The sequence below is a fragment of the Equus przewalskii genome, chromosome 16 (assembly GCF_037783145.1).
Source record: "Equus przewalskii isolate Varuska chromosome 16, EquPr2, whole genome shotgun sequence".
NCBI lineage: Eukaryota > Metazoa > Chordata > Mammalia > Perissodactyla > Equidae > Equus > Equus przewalskii.
The window spans coordinates 23,060,446-23,067,157 of record NC_091846.1 but is presented as its reverse complement, the minus strand read 5'-3'; positions in this window follow the sequence as shown (position 1 = coordinate 23,067,157).

The window sequence follows — 6,712 nt, the reverse complement described above, 5'->3', positions numbered from 1 at the left end:
AAGATTTTTAGTCTTTTTTTCCTAAAACAGAGAACAATGGAGGATGTCGAAGCTGTCACTGGTCCGGAGAGTGCAGACAACCACAATGGATTTCCAGTAGCATTAAGATGAACCACAAAGGAACAGCTTAGTCAGTCTCTATTTCTTGGCTGACACTTTGCCCCATGATACTACAGCATTCATCCAAGATATTAGAAATACACAAGTCAAAATAACTCATCAACAAAACTTTAGGAGTCCCGTACGCACCCAGCACTGTAACTTCAAGTCTTTATTCTACCATATCTATGATATCAAATGGCAAAGGGAAATTTTCCGGCTCTGCATCGTTGAAGTTCTTGAGAACAGGAAGGATGTTTTGTTCATTGTCTGATGCCTGACACAGAGGAGGTGCTTAAAAGATGTTTGAAGTGATGAATGACTGAAGAAATGAAGTGAAGATCTGGTGCACTTGCCTCATAAGTCTGCATGACAATAATTGACGGCCCTAACTTCATCACTCAGACTGACAGCAGGTAGGTCATCAGCACAAGTCAAGCTGTGAGCATACTGAGTGGTGGCCAGGAAATTCGAGACTTCACTCTCTTCATCAGCGCTTATTGAACAGCTACTCTGTTCCAGACAAAGTACTAAACTCTGAGGGTCTAAGAGAGAAAGGGATGCTGTCCCTGCCCTGCGGCTGCTTTGGTTGCTTACAGTCTAGAAGGGGAGACCAGCGTGTCAGCCGACAGTTACCGTGCAGGATGAGAAGTGCTGGAGAGGAGATGTGAGCAGAGGGCAGTGGGAACACAGCAGAGGGAGTAACGGATGTGGGCAGCATTGAAGATTCTCGTATTTCAAGCAGGGACAGCCAGACTGTGGTGGAGTGAGGCATAGCAGGAGGAGAGAAGCTCAGCAAAGACCCCCAGAGTAGACCTGGAGGGGACATCACAGGAAAGGGGGCTGGACAGGAAGGAGCCAGGATGACAGTGGGAGGTGCTGGAGAAGGAAAATAGAAATGTCAAGGTGGGGGATGGGTAGCTAAAGACAAATTGAACTGTCCTCCTTTGTTTTCCCTGAGAGAACTCTAAAAGGAGGCTGGGTGGTCAGCTGTTGTTCAAGGGGAGCACGTTAGCAGTGAGAGAAGGCTGAGGGCTGGGGGAGGCTTCACCTGGAGCAGAGAGGAGCACTCTGTGTGAAGAAAGCAGTTAGGCGCCCTTGCCCTCCTGCCTTTGGGACACGGCGTGACTCTGAGGAGCTTTCTGACTGACCATCCCCGGTCCCCACAGCGGTAGGTAGGGCCTGTAACTTCAGCCTGGACTGGAGCCAAAAGAGGTTGGTGTTGTAGGGGAAGGAGGGTGGGATCCTTGATTTTTTTTAATCCAGATTTTCCAGTTCCCCTTCTTGAATCCAGGTTCCTCATCTGTAAAGTGAGTGGGAGGACCAGGTGTCTGAAGTCCATTCCAGTCCTAATAGTCTCTGACTCCCTGGTTTATGATCCACTCCAGGTATAGAGATATATGGTGCTGTGGACTGAATTATGTCCCCCGCCAAATTCAGTACCTCAGAATGTGACTGTGTTTGGAGCTAGGGCCTTTAAAGAGATGCTGAAAGTTAAATGAGTCACATGGGTGGGTCCTGATCCAGTCTGACTGGTATCTTTATAGGATGAAATTTGGATACAGGGCAACACCAGGTGTACACGCACACGCAGAGGAAAGACCATGTGAGGACACAGTGGGAAGGTGGCCTTCTGCAAGCCAAAGGGAGAGGTCTCAGGAGAAACCAGACCTGACAACACTTTGATCTTGGACTTCAAGCCTCCAGAACTGTGAGAAAGTAAATTTCTGTTGTGTAAGCCACCAGTCTGTGATATTTGCTATGGCAGCCCTAGCAAACTAATACATGTGGTACCAGACCAATTGTTCAAAGCTTACATTGTGCAGGAAGAGGACTTTCTCAACCAAAACAGCCTCTGGTCCTTTTGACACTCAGCCAGTTCATTTGGGGCTCTGCGCCATGACTAATAAGATGCAGTTCAATATAACAAACATTGACTAAATGCCAGTCATAATGAGAGGCACTGGCAGTACACATCTAATTCTCCAAGGTCATGAGGACTTGCGGGGAGGGAGAAAGGACAGGTCAATCAAAAATCTAACACTAGCCAAAAACCAAAATCTCTTCCTCCTTCATCTGTGACCTGAGTGTCAAACAACTGATGGCTTCTCCTCTCTGAGGACTGGCCCAGTCTCTCCTATAGGGGCTGATATGCCACAATTAAGCAAGAGAAGGAAAGTATGGAAATCCACAAACTTAGATTAGCCATCCCTAGGGAGGAGAAGCTGGAACTGCTTCCTGTGAGGGATTCCCCACGTGGAAGGGAGAAGACAACTCAGGAAGGCAAAGGACCTATGACGACTTCCCAGTGTTGGTCGTCAGAGAAGCTTCCATTACTAAGGCAGGAATCCACTGAATGGGAAAAAACAGGTTGGAAAGCATTTAGATCATTTTCTTGGATATTCCCAGAAAAGTGTGGAGAAGAGAGAAATCTCAGATCGGGGCTTTTTCTTTGGATAAAAATATGATGTAATGGGGACAAAGAGGACTGGAAAATGGCAAAAATGAAAGAAAGATCTGAGATTTGTTTTATTTTTATAATTCATGTCCCATCAGAGATGAACATCTTTAGGAGCCATTCTATTATCACAAATTCTTAAGCCACCAACAACATTAAAATGAAAACGCAGAGGCTAAATATCCTCTCTCAACACCTTGAAAATGGAAGGCCCACACATACCTCTGAGAGGCTTCCAGCGCACTCCCTGGGAACCCGAGTTCTAGCAGGCTCTCTGGAGGGGAGCTTTCACAGGGAGAGCCCAGAGCCCTCGCTTTTCAAGTGACAAAGTTCTAAGCTCAATACCAGCAGCCCAGTCTCACCAGGAGAGCATAGCACAAAATTTTTTTTCTAAATGTTCCCTTTGAAACTTTCTCTCTTTATTTATATCCTTCCCCAGCAGAGAAAGCCAGCTGCTCTCCTTCCAGCATCTTCTCTCTTTTATCAAGAGAAGTGAGCAGTTGCTTCCAGGACCTGGCTCTGCACTTCCCAGAATCCACCCTTACCCCAACATCCAGGCCGGGACCTTAGGCCAAATCCTCCAAGCACTCAGCAACCCTGGGCCAAACTGTGGCTGCCAACCATCGACAGCCTGCAGCCCAAGGCAGGAAGGCTTCACCTGCCTGAAACTAGGTTAGGCAGCAGCAAGTGGGCATTGCTCCATGAATAATCCTCTTAGAGAATCAGCAACAAGGTCTGGGATTTGTGTAACTGTGAAGCTGCTGTTTGGGCATCAAAGAAACTTTATTTTTTAAAGGAACCTATAATAGAGATCGTGTACTCTGGAGAGAAGAGCACTGGACTAGGAGCCTCTGGGGTCTAGCTCCATCTTTGCTGTGTGACCTTGGACAGGTCACCTAACTTGTCTGGACCTCTATTTTTTTCACTGGAAGAAAGCACATATCAGATCAATCTTTTATAGCTTCAGTTTCTTCAATTCATTCTGGTTAATATTCATAGAAAACAATCGTTAGCCCACATAAGATTGTGACTCTCACCAACAATAAGTAATTAAAGTGTCACAGATGGGAAAAACTTTTTTTCTGAATGTACAGTGGATGTTTCTCATTCTTTTTTGGCTGCCCTCCCCCTGTTGGAGGAGTCTCCCACCTTAGGAGGTATGAGTTGAACTGCGTTCCCCTGAAATTGATGTGGTGAAGTCCTAACCCCTAGTCCCTCGGAATGTGACCTTATTTGGAAATAGGGTTGTTGCAGATGTAATTAGTTAAGATAAGGTCATACTGGAGTAGATCAGGCCCCTGATCCAATATGACTGGTGTCCTTATAAAAAGGGCCAGACACACACACAGGGAGCACGCCACGTGAAGATTGGAGCGGTGCTGCCATAAGCCAAGGAATTACCAGAAGCTGAAGGAGGGGCCTGGAACACAACCTTCCCTGGCACCTTCAGGGGGCCCATGGCCCTGCTGACTTCTGGCCTCTAGAACAGTGAGACAATAAGTGTGTGCTGTTTAAGCCTCCTAGTTTACGCTACTTTGCTGGGCACCTCTAGCAAACTGAGAGAACAGGTAAAACCGACTTCCCGCTACAACACTGAGCACGCCAGCTCCTCCCGTTCCCAGCACTGCCTGGGGTTGGGGCGAGGCCATGTGGCCTGGGTTCTGCTCATGAGACAGACATTGCACAGCTAGCGACCCAGGGAGGCAAGGACTGCGCCAATGCAGTCAGATGACACACAGTGGCAGTGGCAGCCAGCAGCTACAACAGAAGCTGCAGCTGCAGCCCCCAGCTGGAAATTGCAGTGTCCGCAGCAGGTCTGGGCCTGACATCAAGGGCAACCACATCTCTGTGCGACGAGCTCTACAGCCTGACTTTGCGGGCATCCTCTGGGCCTGGGCCCTCTGGAGATTTCTAAGTTACCCAACACTTTCTCGTAAATTTCCTTCTGCTTTAGTTAGCCAGAGGACGTTTCTGTGGCTTGCCTAAAACAGATTCTAATACATAATAGGTTTCTACTATTTGTCAATGTTGAATAAACTCTGAATCAACATAAATAGTATTATATAAATCATACAACTTTCTAAAACAGTTAAATTTAATACCCCATATTTTGTGAAAATCAAAATAACAATTATTGACATTTAATGAGCATAGACTAAGTGTCCTGGCCAAGGTTGTTACTTGTTACCTCAACAAGACAGTGCCCGACTCTCACAGATGTGGAAATCTGCATTTGGAAACTTGCCAAGGATGGGAGCTAGCAGATGGCAAATACAAGATTTGAACCCAGGCATTCTGACTAAAATATATGTGAATGTACAGAGTTTCCTCGGAAAATTAGGAATAGATCTAATATATGATCCAGCTATTCCACTGCTGGGTATTTACCCAAAGAACTTGAAAACACAAATGCATAAAGATACACGTACCCCTATGTTCATCGCACCATTATTCACAATAGCCAAGACTTGGAAGCAACCTAGCTGTCCATCAAGGGACAAATGGATAAAGAATATGTGGTATATACACAATGGAATACTACTCAGCCATAAGAAATGATGAAATCTGGCCATTTGTGACAACTTGGGTAGACATTGAGGGTATTATGCTGAGTGAAATAAGTCGGAGGGAGACAGTCAAATACCATATGATCTCATTCGTAAGTAGAAGATAAAAACAATGACAAACAGGGGCTGGCCCCGTGGCCGAGTGGTTAAGTCTGTGCGCTCCGCTGCAGGCGGCCCAGTGTTTCGTTGGTTCGAATCCTGGGCACGGACATGGCACTGCTCATCAAACCACGCTGAGGCAGCATCCCACATGGAACAACTAGAAGGACCCACAACGAAGAATATACAACTATGTACTGGGGGGCTTTGGGGAGAAAAAGGAAAAAATAAAATCTTTAAAAAAAAAAACAATGACAAACAAACACATAGCATTGGTGATTGGATTGGTGGTTACCATAGGGGAAGGGGGGAAGGACGAGGGCAAAAAGGGTGATTTGGCTCACGTGTGTGGTGATGGATTATAGTTAAGTCTTTGGGTGGTGAACACGATGTAATCTACACAGAATCCAAAATACATTATGATGTACACCTGAAATTTATATAATGTTATAAACCAACGTTACTGCAATAAAATAATAAATTTTTAAAAATATATATATATATTTTTACATATATATATATATATATATATATATGTAAACATAGCTCTCTGGAAGAATACTGAAAAGAACTTTTGAAATGATACTAGTAAGGAAAAAACTCAAAGGTTCTGATTCTGAGCAAGTTACAGAACGATATTTTAAGTTTGCCTTGATAGCCATTTGTCTGGAAAATTTACATGTGCCTTTTCCTGAAGGAAGGAAAATGAACCAGGAACCCTTTGCTTTTCTGGTAATGGCCCAAAGGAAACTGATGTAAATAGCTAAATAATTTAGGGCACAAATTATTTAGGCCACAGCAAGCTGGCGAACTAATTTATCTGAGAAATTGTGTTGTGTTACCTTGACTTACAAAACCAAATTCATTTATGAAAGTGTTAGCCATTACAAATTCTGAGAAACCTTGTAAAGCTTCTGTTTGGCAAATGAGAACAGTTGGGAAAATAAATAAGCGTGGAGAAAAGAGCTAAAATATCTTATTCAAACAAGAAATTATGATAACCATGAAAATCGAAGTATCTGAACAAATGTCCATTCTCAAGTTTGCCAGAGATGTAACCGTCAGGATCAGAGCACCATTCTCGAAAAAATGTTGAGAAGAAGCCCATGCAGTGGGTGACAGTAACACATTTTCTGTTGGAGCCTCTAAAGCGAGGATCAGCCAGGTCAGCGGACCCCGCCTTCCCAGTTTGAGGTAGAATCCTGGCAGGATTTACGGCTAAAACTAGGTGCTTCCCTGGAAATTCATCCAGAATCATACCAAGTTCTGCTGAGTCATCACCTCCCACGCTGAGACAGCAATTAAGCCATTAGAGCTCTTTCTGGCTTGTCCTGGATGGGATATGTCACGTCTCTGGACCTTGGCTTTCTCACAAAGTGTGGGGGCCATCTGCTTTACCCTGTCTGCCCTTTGATGACTGTCAGTGGAGGCTGGTGTTGCTCCTAAAATTCTGGCACATTCCCACAGACCTTCCAGCTAAGCCGCCACT